The sequence below is a fragment of the Caretta caretta genome, chromosome 1, assembly GCF_965140235.1.
Source record: "Caretta caretta isolate rCarCar2 chromosome 1, rCarCar1.hap1, whole genome shotgun sequence".
In the NCBI taxonomy this organism is placed as follows: domain Eukaryota; kingdom Metazoa; phylum Chordata; order Testudines; family Cheloniidae; genus Caretta; species Caretta caretta.
The window spans coordinates 111,529,544-111,545,723 of NC_134206.1; the positions used below are offsets into that span (position 1 = coordinate 111,529,544).

At 45.7% G+C, this 16,180-nt stretch overlaps 1 non-coding gene and 1 pseudogene across 1 annotated transcript; both read left to right on the forward strand.

Annotated features, from left to right (window-relative positions):
* The first annotated feature begins 239 nt into the window (after nucleotides 1-239).
* LOC125628630 (uncharacterized) lies at nucleotides 240-1,604 on the forward strand. The gene is made up of 2 exons (XR_012665848.1): nucleotides 240-487; nucleotides 1,075-1,604. It is a non-coding gene; the product is annotated as an uncharacterized LOC125628630 (transcript).
* A 3,878-nt stretch (nucleotides 1,605-5,482) lies between these two features.
* On the forward strand, nucleotides 5,483-7,647 carry LOC125627381 (E3 SUMO-protein ligase KIAA1586-like; annotated as a pseudogene).
* The last annotated feature ends 8,533 nt before the right edge of the window (nucleotides 7,648-16,180 follow it).

Here is a 16,180-nt window from a genome sequence, read left to right on the forward strand (position 1 = left end):
GCTGTTTGGGGAGAGGAATCCGTGCTATCAGAACTCCGTTCCAGTTTTCGAAATGCCAAAACCTTTGTCAAAATCTCCCAGGGCATGAAGGACAGAGGCCGTAACAGGGACCCGAAGCAGTGCCGCGTAAAACTAAAGGAGCTGAGGCAAGCCTACCAGAAAACCAGAGAGGCGAACGGCCGCTCCGGGTCAGAGCCCCAAACATGCCACTTCTATGATGAGCTGCATGTCATTTTAGGGGGTTCAGCCACCACTACCCCAGCCGTGTTGTTTGACTCCTTCAATGGAGATGGAGGCAATACGGAAGCAGGTTTTGGGGACGAAGATGATGATGATGATTAGATTGTAGATAGCTCACAGCAAGCAAGCAGAGAAACTGGTTTTCCCGACAGCCAGGAACTGTTTCTCACCCTGGACCTGGAGCCAGTACCCCCCGAACCCACCCAAGGCTGCCTCTTGGACCCAGCAGGTGGAGAAGGGACCTCTGGTGAGTGTACCTTTTAAAATACTATACATGGTTTAAAAGCAAGCATGTGAAAGGATTACTTTGCCCTGGCATTCGCGGTTCTCCTAGATGTACTCCTAAAGCCTTTGCAAAAGGTTTCTGGGGAGGGCAGCCTTATTGCGTCCTTCATGGTAGGACACTGTACCACTCCAGGCCAGTAACACGTACTCGGGAATCATTGTAGAACAAAGCATTGCAGTGTATGTTTGCTGGCATTCAAACAACATCCGTTCTTTATCTCTCTGTGTTATCCTCAGGAGAGTGAGATATAATTCATGGTCACCTGGTTGAAATAGAGTGCTTTTCTTCAGGGTACACTCAGAGGAGCCCATTCCTGCTGGGCTGTTTGCCTGTGGCTACACAGAAATGTTCCCCGCTGTTAGCCACAGGGAGGGGGGAAGGTTGAGGGGGTAGCCACGCGGTGGGGGGAGGCAAAATGCGATCTTGTAACGAAAGCACATGTGCTATGTATGTAATGTTAACAGCAAGGTTTACCCTGAAAGAGTGTAGCCACTGTTTTATAAAATGTGTCTTTTTAAATACCGCTGTCCCTTTTTTTTCTCCAACAGCTGCATGTGTTTCAATGATCACAGGATCTTCTCCTTCCCAGAGGCTAGTGAAGCTTAGAAAGAAAAAAAAAAACGCACTCGCGATGAGATGTTCTCCGAGCTCATGCTATCCTCCCACACTGACAGAGCACAGACGAATGCGTGGAGGCAAATAATGTCAGAGTGCAGGAAAGCACAAAATGACCGGGAGGAGAGGTGGCGGGCTGAAGAGAGTAAGTGGCGGGCTGAAGAGAGGGCTGAAGCTCAAATGTGGCGGCAGCGTGATGAGGAGGCAGGATTCAATGCTGAGGCTGCTGGAGGACCAAACCAGTATGCTCCAGTGTATGGTTGAGCTGCAGCAAAGGCAGCTGGAGCACAGACTGCCACTGCAGCCCCTCTGTAACCAACCACCCTCCTCCCCAAGTTCCATAGCCTCCACACCCAGACACCCAAGAACGCGGTAGGGGGGCCTCCGGCCAACCAGCCACTCCACCACAGAGGATTGCCCCAAAAAAAGAAGGCTGTCATTCAATAAATTTTAAAGTTGTAAACTTTTAAAGTGCTGTGCTTAAAGTGCTGTGTGGCATTTTCCTTCCCTCCTCCACCACCCCTCCTGGGCTACCTTGGTAGTCATCCCCCTATTTGTGTGATGAATGAATAAAGAATGCATGAATGTGAAGCAACAATGACTTTATTGCCTCTGCAAGCGGTGATTGAAGGGAGGAGGGGCGGGTGGTTAGCTTACAGAAAAGTAGAGTGAACCAAGGGGCAGGGGGTTTCATCAAGGAGAAACAAACAGAACTTTCACACCATAGCCTGGCCAGTCATGAAACTGGTTTTCAAAGCTTCTCTGATGCGTACCGTGCCCTCCTGTGCTCTTCTAACCGCCCTGGTGTCTGGCTGCGCGTAACCAGCAGCCAGGCGATTTGCCTCAACCTCCCACCCCGCCATAAACGTCTCCCTCTTACTCTCACAGATATTGTGGAGCACACAGCAAGCAGTAATAACAGTGGGAATATTGGTTTCGCTGAGGTCTAAGCGAGTCAGTAAACTGCGCCAGCGCGCCTTTAAACATCCAAATGCACATTCTACCACCATTCTGCACTTGCTCAGCCTGTAGTTGAACAGCTCCTGACAACTGTCCAGGCTGCCTGTGTACGGCTTCATGAGCCATGGCATTAAGGGGTAGGCTGGGTCCCCAAGGATACATATAGGCATTTCAACATCCCCAACAGTTATTTTCTGGTCTGGGAATAAAGTCCCTTCCTGCAGCTTTTGAAACAGACCAGAGTTCCTGAAGATGCGAGCGTCATGTACCTTTCCCGGCCATCCCACGTTGATGTTGGTGAAACGTCCCTTGTGATCCACCAGAGCTTGCAGCACTATCGAAAAATCGAAAAGTACCCCTTGCGGTTTATGTACTTGGCGGCTTGGTGCTCCAGTGCCAAGATAGGGATATGGGTTCCTTCTATGGCCCCACCACAGTTAGGGAATCCCATTGCAGCAAAGCCATCCACTATGACCTGCACATTTCCCAGGGTCACTACCCTTGATATCAGCAGATCTTTGGTTGCGTGGGCTACTTGCATCACAGCAGCCCCCACAGTAGATTTGCCCACTCCAAATTGATTCCCAACTGACCAGTAGCTGTCTGGCGTTGCAAGCTTCCACAGGGCTATCGCCACTCACTTCTCAACTGTGAGGGCTGCTCTCATCTTGGTATTCATGCGCTTCAGGGCAGGGGAAAGCAAGTCACAAAGTTCCATGAAAGTGCCCTTACGCATGCGAAAGTTTCGCAGCCACTGGGAATCGTCCCAGACCCGCAACACTATGCGGTCCCACCAGTCTGTGCTTGTTTCCCGAGCCCAGAATCGGCATTCCGCAGCATGAACCTGCCCCATTAGCACCATGATGCATGCATTGGCAGGGCCCATGCTTTCAGAGAAATCTGTGTCCATGTCCTGATCCCTCACGTGACCGCACTGACGTCGCCTCCTCGCCCGGTATTGCTTTGCCAGGTTCCGGTGCTGCATATACTGCTGGATAATGCGTGTGGTGTTTAATGTGCTCCTAATTGCCAAAGTGAGCTGAGCAGCCTCCATGCTTGCCTTGGTATGGCGTCCGCACAGAAAAAAGGCGCGGAACGATTGTCTGCCGTTGCTCTGATGGAGGGAGGGGCGACTGATGACACGGCTTACAGGGTTTGCTTCAGGGAGCTAAAATCAACAAAGGGGGTGTCTTTACATCAAGGAGTATTTCAGGCAGGACTTCACGGAGGGTTCCAATAAGAAATGGTGCACCTAAGTTACTGTTCTTATTGGAACAAGGAGGTTAGCCTGGCCTCTGATTGATACATGGCTAGATTTACCTCGCTGCACCTTCTCTGTGAGTGACTGCAGTGTGACCTAGAGGAATGAGTCCCCTAGACAGGGGAGGAGGCAAATGAGTACAAAACAAATCTGGTCTATTTCTTGTTTTGATCCACTCCATCTATCTTTTACATCTTTGGCTGGCAGCAGACGGTGCAGAAGGACTGCATGCCATCCACATCTCATGGCTGCTCGGCAGAAGATGGTACAGTACGACTGCTAGCCATCCTCATCTCTTGCCTGCCCGGCAGAAGATGGTACAGTACAACTGCTAGCAATCCGTATCGCCTGCCTGCTCACCATAAGATGGTTCAATAGGACTGACTGCAGGACTAAAGAGAATGACCTGGTCAAGTCACTCTAAATTAAGTCCCTGAGCCCATGTCTGTCCAGGCGCTCCCAGCCGACGTGGCCAGGAGCACCTCGGACATGACGATGACGGCTACCAGTCGTACTGTACCGTCTGCTGCCACAAGGCAAGGGGTTGCTGCTACTGTGTAGCAAAGCCGTACCGCACCCAGGAGACATAGGGTGACGGTTACCTGAGCGGGCTCCATGCTTGCCGTGGTATGGCGTCTGCACAGGTAACTCAGGAAAAAAGGCACGAAACGATTGTCTGCCCTTGCTTTCATGGAGGGAGGGAGGGAACGGGGGCCTGACGATATGTACCCAGAACCACCCGTGACAATGTTTTAGCCCCATCAGGCATTGGGATCTCAACCCAGAATTCCAATGGGCAGCGGAGACTGCGGGAACTGTGGGATAGCTATCCACAGTGCAACGCTCCGGAAGTCGACTCTAGCCTCGGTACTGTGGAAGCACTCTGCCGAGTTAATGCACTTAATGCACTTAGAGCATTTTCTGTGGGGACACACACACTTGAATATATAAAACCGATTTCTAAAAAACCGACTTCTATAAATTCGACCTTATTCCATAGTGTAGACATACCCTTAGAACCGGATGCTAAAAATTGTTAGGAAAACAAATGTTATAAAATGAATAATCTTAATCTTATAAAATAGTGTAGAAAATAATAGGGGAGGGGTTGGCAACCAGTGGCACACCTGCCAAAGGCGACAGGCGAGCCGATTTTTACCAGCAAGCTGCTACCAGCCGGGGTCCGCTGGCCCCACTCAGCCCACTGCCTTCTTGGATGAACGGAACTGAGCGGGGCCGGTGGCTGGGACCCTGGCTGGCAGGAGCCAGCGGCCGGAACCCCATACCGGCGGCGGGTGAGCCGGTGCTGGTCTGGGGTTCTGTCCACCACCCCACTCAGCCCACTGCTGGACTGAATTTCCGGCCACCGGGCCCTTGCCATCTGGGGTCCCAGCCATCGGCCCTGCTTAGCCCGCTGTCATTCTGGGGTTCCGTGGGGGGCTCATGTAAATGTAAAATTTATAACTGGCATGGGAAACCTTAAATTAATGAAGACTTGTAATATGGTGTACAAAATAAACTTAAAATGCAGAGGGACGTGGAATTCTAGCAGTTAAAGAGCCGTTTCTACAACAGATAGGTCAAGATTTATGTTGCTACGCACGTGTGCATATAACGTCATTGCAGGCTGCGACTCGGTCGCATCCAAGTTCGTCCTGATGAGAGACAAACGTCTCGTTTATTATGTTATTAACAGGGGTTGCACTTGCCTTGTTCGTGCACTTGCTCGACTGTTTTCTATACAATTCAACACGACCAGTGAGTCATAGTCGGTCTGTTTCATAGAATCATAGAATATCAGGGTTGGAAGGGACCTCAGTAGGTCATCTAGTCCAACCCCCTGCTCAAAAGCAGGACCCATCCCCAATTAAATCATCCCAGCCAGGGCTTTGTCAAGCGTGACCTTAAAAACTTCTAAGGAAGGAGATTCCACCACCTCCCTAGGCAACGCATTCCAGTGTTTCACTACCCTCCTAGTTTGTTTCTAGTAAATTGCGTGTGATATTTCAGTGTGTAATACTAACTGGACTGTTATTCGAAGACTAAAGTTTTCTATTCAATATTATTTACCCTTCATAATAAAACACCAGAAAAGCATTAGTGACTGGTTTTCCACTAAAATGACAGAATCATCGGTCAGTAGTTCTAGTAGTGGAAATAATAATTTAAATACTGAAAACGCCAATGACAATAATTTTGGTGATGAAAATATTTTAAATGTTGAATCATCTGAAAATGTGTCCGCAATGGAAGAGGATTTACATGACTGTGCAAATGTAGTACCCGATTGTTGGACTTCCGAGCAGGCACAATATTTTTTAAAGAAATATAATGGCTTGATCATTGAAGGCAAAAACCTTGGCTGTTTCCAGTGTGCAAATATATCATGTTTGGGGGTCCTTGGAGGAAAATCTTGACACATTTCTTCGGAATGGCAAAAGTGTACTATTAAAGCCTCTGGAACTGATAAAAAAAGTTCAGCAAGCTTCATGAAGAAAAAAAATGAAGGAACATTTCGAATCAAGCTTTCATTTGAGAGTTATAAATATTTTAAATGAATCTAAAGATTCACTACAGTGATTGATAAAGTTACTGAAAAAAATAGCAATAACCAGCAAAATTTTCAACATAGTTTACAACTTAGTAAAAAGAAACCAACCAATGGCAGATATGGAGGATGAAGTAGAGCTACAAATTAAGAATGAAACCGATTTAGGGAACTGCCTACATTCTCGATTTTCGGCCATCAGAATCATAGAGCATATTGCTGAATCAATAAGAAAACAAATTTTTAGCAAAATCATTTAAAACAATTCAAAGATTTGTATTATTTTTGATAAAGCTTCTACAATTTCAAGTAAAACTTTGCTTGTAATTCTTATAAAATGTGAATTACAAGATTCTTCACCAACAATTTTTCTCTATTTAGTGGAATTAGAATCAACAAAAGCAGAAAATATTTATAATGCTTTGAGAAATACATTAACCGATACAGGATTTGACACAGAATATTTAAAGAAAAATTTAATCGGATTTTCTTCTGATGGCTCGAGCACCATGCTTGGACATAAATCTGGAGTTGCTACAAGACTCATTCAAGGTTTTCCAAACATTATAATTTGGCATTGTTTGAATCATCAGCTACAACTGGCTTTAGATGATGCTATAAATGATATCAATGAAATAAGCCATTTCAAGATTTTTTTGGACAAGATTTATGCAATTTTTCATCAGTCAAATAAAAGTCAGTTTTAACTTAAACAAGTTTCTGAAGAACTATATATTGAAATCATCAAAATAGGCTGTGTCTTTGGTCCACGATGGGCTTCTTGTAGCCTTAGAGCTGTCAAAACGGTCTGGAGAGCTTATCCAGCTCTTTATATTTATTTTTCCAAAAATAAGAAATTTTCTGGCATGAAAAAAAGATTGAAAAACAAAGAATTTTTAAAAGACTTGGCTTTAATGATTGATATTTTGGATGAACTTGCATTATTATCAGATTCACTGCAAGCGAGACAATTGAGTTTAACAAAGGCAGATAAGCTAATCAAATGAACGATTGATTTTTTTCATACAATTAAAAGATAGTTTTGGTACACATGAAAATAAAATTAATGAAATGATAGAAAGTGATGCTTTCAAATGCATAGAGTTTGAAGATAATGTAAGGTTTAAATCACAGCCACGAGACAAAGTAATAGAATGTATTATTGAAAAAATGAAGGCAAGATTATTAAACAAAAATCACATTAAATATAAAGAAGATAATTTAGGTCATTCTAATAATACACCTAAAATAGTTGAATTATTCAATGTTATGGATCCCACTTCCTGGAATATTGAAGAAGTCAGGTTACCTTGGAAATCAGGAGAAGAAAAAGTGCATGAATTAAACAAATTCATAAAATTTGTAGTTGACTTAAATGATTTTCGTGACTATGTAGAGAATAACATTCAATCAAAACATCTTCCTGATCCGGAAACAATAAGGAAAACAAAGCAAATTACGAACATAATTGCAATTAGTTCTGCAGAAGCAGAAAGAGCTTTTTCGTTGACGAATATTATTTGTAGTGATAAAAGGGCGAATATAACAATTACACATATCTCAAGCTTTATGACCATCAATTTGTTGGGAAAACCACGAAGTTCCTGGAACCCAATACCATATGTTAAAGCATGGATGAGAAGTCATCGATCCGCATTAGATACCAGAGTTCGTATATCCAACACCAAAGATTATGGAGAAGATGACGAAGCCATTTGGAAATTACTACCTATTTAGTAATAAATAAAGTACTTAAATATTCTTTAAAATATTGCTTGTTGCATTGTATACTTCAACATGAATATATTACACTTTTTATTTTTAATAACTTAAGTAGTTCACATGTAATATTTTAAAATACAAGAATAATAGGCATTTCATTCTTAAATATTAGCCTATGCTTACTCATACATCTTCTTTATATTTTCTTTTCAAGCGTATTTTAAATTCATTTAAAAAGCAATACAATACTTTGTTTCTATTGTAATAAACATGTAAAAATGTTTGTTTTTTATCGTTAAGCATGACTCCCAGTGACGCAATGCAGTGCTGCTTCTTATGGGAAAAGGTACAAAAAATACAGACTGTGGCACATCCCTTAAATCAGAACTTTTGATAGTGAACCGGTTGTTAAGATTTTGGCAGCTTATCACTGGGATCACCCTCACAGACGGCATGGGCGGGGATCAAGCAGAGAGGAGAAAGACACAGGAAAAGGAGAGAGATGTGCAGCAGGAGATGCTAGTGCTTCTCAAGTGTCAGACAGAAATGCTGGAGACTCTTGTTGACCTTCAGATTCAACAGTCCCATGCTCGCCTCCCTCTGCAACCCATCAAGAACTGCATGCTGGGACCTCCCTACACACCCCTGCCACACATTCTACCTGCTGTCCGGGGCTGCTGCACAATCCCTATCACTCCATCCCAGGGGAGAGGACTGGCAATCACAGCCACACATACACTGACCTGTGAGAGACAAGGCTGATGTATGTGTTTGTGAAATGGATATGTGTTAGCCGACGGCCAAGGATGTTTGGTGAGGTGCCAGCTATGCCCGTTTATACCATCCGTGACTTTAACCGCTAGGACACACTGTCCCTTTGCGGCGGGCAGCCCGGGCTAGGCTGACGGATGCCCCAAGGTCCTAACCACCTGTGACTTTAACTTCTAGAGCTCAGAGCTCCATTCCAGCGGGCAGTCAATACTGACTGACAGGTGCCCCAATGGCAGCACTAAGAGCCTCTCCACACCCGTGACTTTAACTGCTAGAGCTCAGAGCTCCTTCGCAGCGGGCAGCCAGGATTGACTGACAGGTGCCCCAAGAGTTTGCCCCGTGGAGGCGGCACAACTCAACGCTAGGCTCTTAGTACTCTCACCTAATGGCCAGGCTTTAGAGCCAAAACGGCTGAAGTTCTTTAATTGTGTTGGCTGCTTTACAGAGAAAACAAGTCAGGCTTATGGTTGTCCATATGGTTATGGACATATGGCTTATGGTTACCAAAATTTATTAAGCTAGATTCTAATCATGTGGTTACAAAATTGCTAGTGCCTACTTATTTAAATGTAGAGATGTTACACACACAAACAAGTTACAAAACTGAAGCCACAATCCCAAAGAAAGAAAACAAAGTATAGAGCTCTATTTCAAATATGTGTACACTAAAGATAGGAGATCAGGTGTGGGTGCTTCTTACCCTCCTTGCATCTCTCGATTCCAGCGGTGCCAAGCCAGGATCGGTCACTCAATTCCGCGGAAAGACGAATAAGGGACAAGGCTTAGGGACCCTCTTAGCTGCAGAAGCCTTGGGAGGCTGTCACTTATCTGACCAGCAGATAGATAGTGAAAAGCACTCAAAAATCATGGTGCTGTAGGTCCCCTACTTATACCTCTGTACTCCTTTATTCTCTTTCTCCTTTCTTATGCCAAATTGAGGCTGGTCTGTCTGGGTGACGCCAGCTTTCGCAAGAGTAGTTTACACTTGCAAGGGAGAGAAACAGTAAGTTTCGACTACTGGACATTTCTTTTATCAGGGTAAATATTTTCCCACCTAGGATGTTGGTGTGTGTGCATCACGCTATTTAGTAGGGGCTAAGAGCCATGTCTGTCACAGGGCCTCTGCCTGCTGTGAGCTTAATCGTTGTATCTGCTCCCAGAGGCACATTGTAGCAGCACACCTGTGCTTTTCACAGCTTCAAAGGCTGTGCTGGAATATATGTTAAGTGCCCTGTTCCGGCTTCCTCCTGTGTTTCCAGCAATGCTGGTCTGAGGGTGGGGGGGCTGGCTGTCTGGCTACATTATGACTGTTCTTTCCCTTTCAAAGGTTCTTTTCCCTGTATTTATGAAGTTTCATTCAGTTATAAATATGTCTGTTTGTCTGGGTTTGGAATAAAACTTATGGAAGCTTAAGTAATCTATATTAGTTCACAATATATGCTGGCTTGGGCTGAAATAATTCAGATAGTAGCAATAGGGGCATTTGCAATGTTATATTACTACACACAGAGCACTCATTACAACAGGAATGGGCGAACTTTTTGGCCCAAGGGCCACGTCTGGGAATAGAAATTGTACGGCGGGCCATGAATGCTCACAAAATTGGGTTGGGGGGGGTGAGGGCTCTTGGGTGGGGCCAGAAATGAGGAGGTCAGGGTGCAGGAGGGGGCTCCGGGTTGGGGCAGGGGAGTGGGGTGGGGAGAAAGGCTCTGACTAGGGGTGGGGCTGGGAATGAGCAGTTTGGGGTGTAGGAAGATGCTCTGGGCTGGGACCAAGGGGTTCAGAGGGCAGGAGGAGGATCAGGGTTGGGGCAGGGGGTTGGGAAGGGGTGCAGGCTCTGGGGTGGGGTTGGGGATGAGGGGCTTGGAGTGTAGGAGGGTGCTCTGGGCTGGGATCAAGGGGTTCGGAGGACAGGAGGGGGTTCAGGGCTGGGGCAGGGGGTGGGGACATGGCTCAGGGGTGCAGGGTCCGGGCAGCGCTTATCTCAAGCGGCTCCTAGAAGCAGTGGCCATGTCCCCTCTCTGGCTCTGACACAAAGACATGCCCAGGCGGCTCTGTGCACTGCCCCGTCTGCAGCTCCCACCCCTGCAGCTCCCATTGGCCACAGTTTCTGGCCAATGGGAGCTGCGGGGGCATCGTGCAGAGCAGAGCCCCCGGCTGCCCCTACGCATAGGAGCTGGAGCGGGGCCATGCTGCTGCTTCTGGGAGCCGCAAGGAGCAGCCCCGACCCTGCTCTCCAGCTAGAGCACTGGAGTCGGGCAAGCCCCAGACCCCACTCCCCAGCAGGAGCTCAAGGGCTGGATTAAAATGGCTGGTGGGCTGGATCTGGCCTGTGGGCCATAGTTTGCCCGCCCCTGCATTACAAAGTACATACTGGGGTGCAAAAAAAAAATTCCAGGTAGAATACACTACAGCAAAATAAATACTGTGGCTCACTATTAAAATGGTCTTTCAAAGCCTCCCTGAGCTGTATAGCAATAAAAATATTGCTCAAGCATGCAGGGGTGTAATCAGGAAGGCCAAAGCACAATTGGACTTGCAGCTAGCAAGGGATGTGAAGGGTACCAAGAAGGGGTTCTTCTGGTATGCTAGCAACAAGAAGAAGGTCAGGAAAGTGTGGGACCCTTACTGATTAGGGGAAGCAACCCAGTGACAGATGATGTGGAAAAAGTTGAAGTACTCAATGCTTTTTTCCTCGGTCTTCACAGACAAGGTCAGCTCCCAGACTGCTGCACTGGGCAGCACAGTATGGGGAGGAGGTGAGCACCCCACAGTGGTGAGAGAACAGGTTAAGGACTATTTAGAAAAGCTGGACATGCACAAGACCCTGGGGCTGGATGCACTGCATTTGAGGGTGCTGAGGGAGTTGGCTGTTGTGATTGGAGAGCCATTGGCCATTATCTTTGAAAACTCGTGACGATCGGGGGAGGTCCCAGACAATTGGAAAAAGGCAAATATAGTGCCCATCTTTAAAAAAGGGAAGAAGGAGAATCTGGGGAACTTCAGACCGGTCAGCCTCACCTCAGTCCCCAAAAAAATCATGAAGCAGGTCCTCAAGGAATCCATTTTGAAGCACTTGGAGGAGAGGAAGGTGATCAGGAACAGTCAAATGGATTCACCAAGGGAAAGTCATGCCTGACCAACCTGATTACCTTCTATGATGAGATAACTGGCTCTGTGGATATGGGGAAAGTGGTGGACATAGTATACCTTGACTTTAGCAAAGCTTTTGATACGGTCTCCCACAGTATTCTTGCCAGCAAGTTAAAGTAGTATGGATTGGACTCCTGGACTATAAGGTGGATAGAAAGCTGGCCAGATTGTCAGGCTCAATGGATGGTGAAAAATGGTGCAATGTCTAGTTGGCAGCTGGTATCAAGCAGAGTGCCCCAGGGATTGGTCCTGGGGCCAGTTTTGTTCAACATCTTCATTAATTATCTGGATGATGGGATAGATTGCACCCTCAGCAAGTTTGCAGGTGACGCTAGACTGGGGGGAGAGGTAGATATGCTGAAGGGAGGGATAGGGTCCAGAGTGACCTAGACAAACTGGAGGATTGGGCCAAAAGAAATCTGATAAGGTTCAACAAGGACAAGTGCAGAGTCCTGCACTTAGGATGGAAGAATCCCATGCACCGCTACAGGCTGGGGATCAACTGGCTAAGCAGCAGTTCTACAGCGAAGGACCTGGGGTTTACAGTGGATGAGAAGCTGGATCTGAGTCAACAGTTTGCCCTTGTTACCAAGAAGTTGGTGCTGGTCCTGCTTTGAGCAGGGGGTTGGTCTAGATAATCTGCTGAGGTCTCTTCCAACCCTAATCTTCTATGATTCTATGTCCTGCCCACTGCCCAGAGTCACAGTCCTTCATAGCAAGACATGACTAATGGCCCTTCACACTTGCATCACAGCAACCCCCACTGTGGATTTCCCAGCTCCAAACTGATTCGTGACTGATCAGTAGCAATCTGGCATTGCATGTTTCCATACAGCAATTGCTACTCACTCCTCCACTGTCAGTGTAGATCTCATTTTGGTGTTGCTACGCTGGAGGGCTGGGACGAGCTCCATACACACATCCAGGAATGTGGCCTTACGCATCTGAAAGTTCTGCAGCCACTGCTCCTCATCCCATACCTGCATAATGATGTGATCCCACCATCAGTGCTTGTTTCTTGGGCCCAGAACTGGTGCTCCAGCATCTGCAGCTGCTCTCTGAATGACGCCAACAACAACTCAAACCCTAACTCTGGTGAACGACCCTCCTCTATAGTAGCCTGAGTTTCCCCCAGAACATCAGTATGTGAAATTGGTCCAACTTCTCCAGATTGTGGCATTGTCCCCTCCAGCCATGGAAGTTGCCAATCCAAGCTGTTTGCTCTGTGAGAAACTTGGAAAATTCAGCATGGTGAGAAATATTTTACTCTGCCTCTGGGCAATGGCAGCCTGGCTTCACCAAGCCGTTCCACGATAGTTCAGCTAGAGCAGCTTTGGCAGGTGCTGTCAGAAAGGCAAAAAACCCTTTTTTTGCTTCTGCGAGAACATAGGATTTTAAATGCTGTCTTGTAGTCTGACTTAGAAGGTGGCAACTGCTGTCGGTGCTCTAACCTCTGTCTTGTCTAGTTAAATGGTCACAGGTCAACTGCATACCACAGTGACCTATAAGAATGGCTGAGAGATCTCAGTGGTCATGGGAAAGAAATGCTCATGATAATCCACTGGGCAGTCAATGGAATGGTCCATTGAGCTGTGCAGTGGGACTAGTGTAATAAGTGTTTATGTGAAAAGCTATGTGATACCTTGCTTTGACTGTTCTGAGCCATAGAATAGCCCTGCCTGTCTCAGTCTCCATGGCATTCTCAGACTTTGGTCCATAGATATGTCCCTAGGCTGGGCGCTGGCTAGCCATGACATTAGCTCACCCTACCTAATTCTGTCTACTGAACTGCAATATCCCCCTATATCTCCCCAGTCTGAAGTAAATCAAAAGCTATTCACTCTCCTCAGATCCACTCTGGCTCAAGCGCTGACTTATCTTGCAGCACTAATTCCTCCCTATCTGTCAGGCTTCCATCTGGATCATTCATCTGCTGTTTCCAAACCTGATGATGGGCTCTGCCAACAGTTGCCCTTCCTCAAGGGCTTTGAAAAAATCAGGGGGAGGGCTTTCTGTTTCAAAGTTGGCACAGCTCAGAAATGGGTTTCAGAAATACCATTTTGCTGAGCTGTCTTAAAGCAGAATTGAAGGTAAAACCATTTATTTAATAGGAATGCTGACCGGTGCTCCTATCCTAATAAATAAAGCAAAGTTGCCATTTTCAAACCTGGGTGCCCAAAGTGAGGTGTCTAAATCCATATTTAGGCAGCTAAATAGAACTGGCCTTATTTTCAAACCTGATCAGTTCTCAGTCAATTTCTCATTGATTTCAATGGGAGCTGGGTTTGCTCTGTGCCTTTGAATACCAGGCCCACTTACATTTAGGCATCAAATACTGATTTAGGCACCTAGCCAAAGGAGACTTACTCACTTCAAGAAGCTGGGGAGACTCCTTCACAAACTAGCCATCTAGCCCATGACCAGAGAAGAGCTGCTTCCACCAATACCCTCCTGCCCCCAGCCAGCCACCCTTGAGCCAACTCACCCTGTCACCACTTCTTTATTGTGAGGAGCAGATGCCAGATAGAGGAGCCACCTCGTGGTACACCCATGAGTTACTGGGGTAAGGAAACATGGTGGGTCTAAAGGTGTGGGGCCCAAGATTGGGAGGTGGAAGAATTGATGTAGTTGGGAAGGACATTATGGAATTAAGGGATATTTCTCGAGGGGAGAATGTTAAATTGATGAATTGGGGTGGGGTGAGGGGAGGCACCAAAGTTTTTTACCCAGAAAATGTCTTGTACCGTTGATTGAGATGGGAAGATTTTAGAGGGAGCCCATTGTTTACATTTTTGTAGCACATTACTGTCCTTTTAATAATAAAAAGAACATCTGCAAGCCAAATCCTAGCCTCAATCACACCTGTGCAAACCCAGTGGGGAGGGAACCAAGGGCAGAATCTGGTCCTGCAGTTGGAACAACAGGCAAGTTGACCCATGAGCCAGAACAGAATCCAGCTCACTCTTCTACAACTGAAATATCACTAAAGTCAGTGGATCATACTCAGATTGTGCACAGTGAGTCTAATAACTCGTTTATAATTAAGTAATAAGGTGCCTTTTTTACAGACATGCTTCGCTTGGTCGTTCAGTAAGGTTTGTACTATTGTTTACCTGTACATTTATTCACCTGCCCATTCACGCCTGCCAGCGCACAATTAGCTGAAAATGCTTGGTCACATCATGGCTACCTTTACATGAAACAAAAAACTCTGCATGAACTAGCGATGGACTCAGACTGACATGACAGCAGAAACAAACCTTTGTCCTTAACTGCAGGAATTATTTTCTTCCAAAGGCTACACATATTTAAATGAATGTTGATATACATAAATGTACTAAAAGCTTTGTGTGTAAAAGACCCATCCTCAGCAAAAAAGAAGAGTGATTTCTGCAAAGAGCAGGGTAAAAAATGGAGAGTGAAAAACAGCTTCTTGTTCTTTCTCTTATACCTCTGTACAAACAAAATTAAATCAACAGAAATCAATGGCATTATTATGGATTTAATTCAGTGTAACTGGAACCAAAATCTGATCTTGATTGTCTGCTTTTTAAGAATGATTTATATAACAGAGTTAGAACCTTGAAACCATTTCAGAAGTAGGAACTTCTTTATCCACAATGTAGTGCAGCTGAATGATCAGACCTCTGGAGTCTTAAAGTGATGGGATGGAGTCACATATAGAAAACAGACTACACTTTGCTGGATAGAAACATAGGTGTCAAGGTTCCTCCCCCACTCTGAACTCTAGGGTACAGATGTGGGGACCTGCATGAAAACCTCCTAAGCTTATCTTTACCAGCTTAGGTCAAAACTTCCCCAAGGTACAAAATATTCCACCCTTTGTCCTTGGATTGGCCGCTACCACCACCAAACTAATACTGGTTACTGGGGAAGAGCTGTTTGGACGCGTCTTTCCCCCCAAAATACTTCCCAAAACCTTGCACCCCACTTCCTGGACAAGGTTTGGTAAAAAGCCTCACCAATTTGCCTAGGTGACTACAGGCCCAGACCCTTGGATCTTAAGAACAATGAACAATCCTCCTAACACTTGCACCCCCCCTTTCCTGGGAAATGTTGGATAAAAAGCCTCACCAATTTGCATAGGTGACCACAGACCCAAACCCTTGGATCTGAGAACAATGAAAAAGCATTCAGTTTTCTTACAAGAAGATTTTTAATAAAAATAGAAGTAAATAGAAATAAAGAAATCCCCCCTGTAAAATCAGGATGGTAGATACCTTACAGGGTAATTAGATTCAAAACATAGAGAACCCCTCTAGGCAAAACCTTAAGTTACAAAAAGGATACACAGACAGAAATAGTTATTCTATTCAGCACAGTTCTTTCCTCAGCCATTTAAAGAAATCATAATCTAACACGTACCTAGCTAGATTACTTACTGCAAGTTCTAAGACTCCATTCCTGGTCTATCCCTGGCAGAAACAGCATATAGACAGACAGAGACCCTTTGTTTCTCTCCCTCCTCCCAGCTTTTGAAAGTATCTTGTCTCCTCATTGGTCATTTTGGTCAGGTGCCAGCGAGGTTCCTTTAGCTTCTTAACCCTTTACAGGTGAGAGGAGCTTTCCCCTGGCCAGGAGGGATTTCAAAGGGGTTTACCCT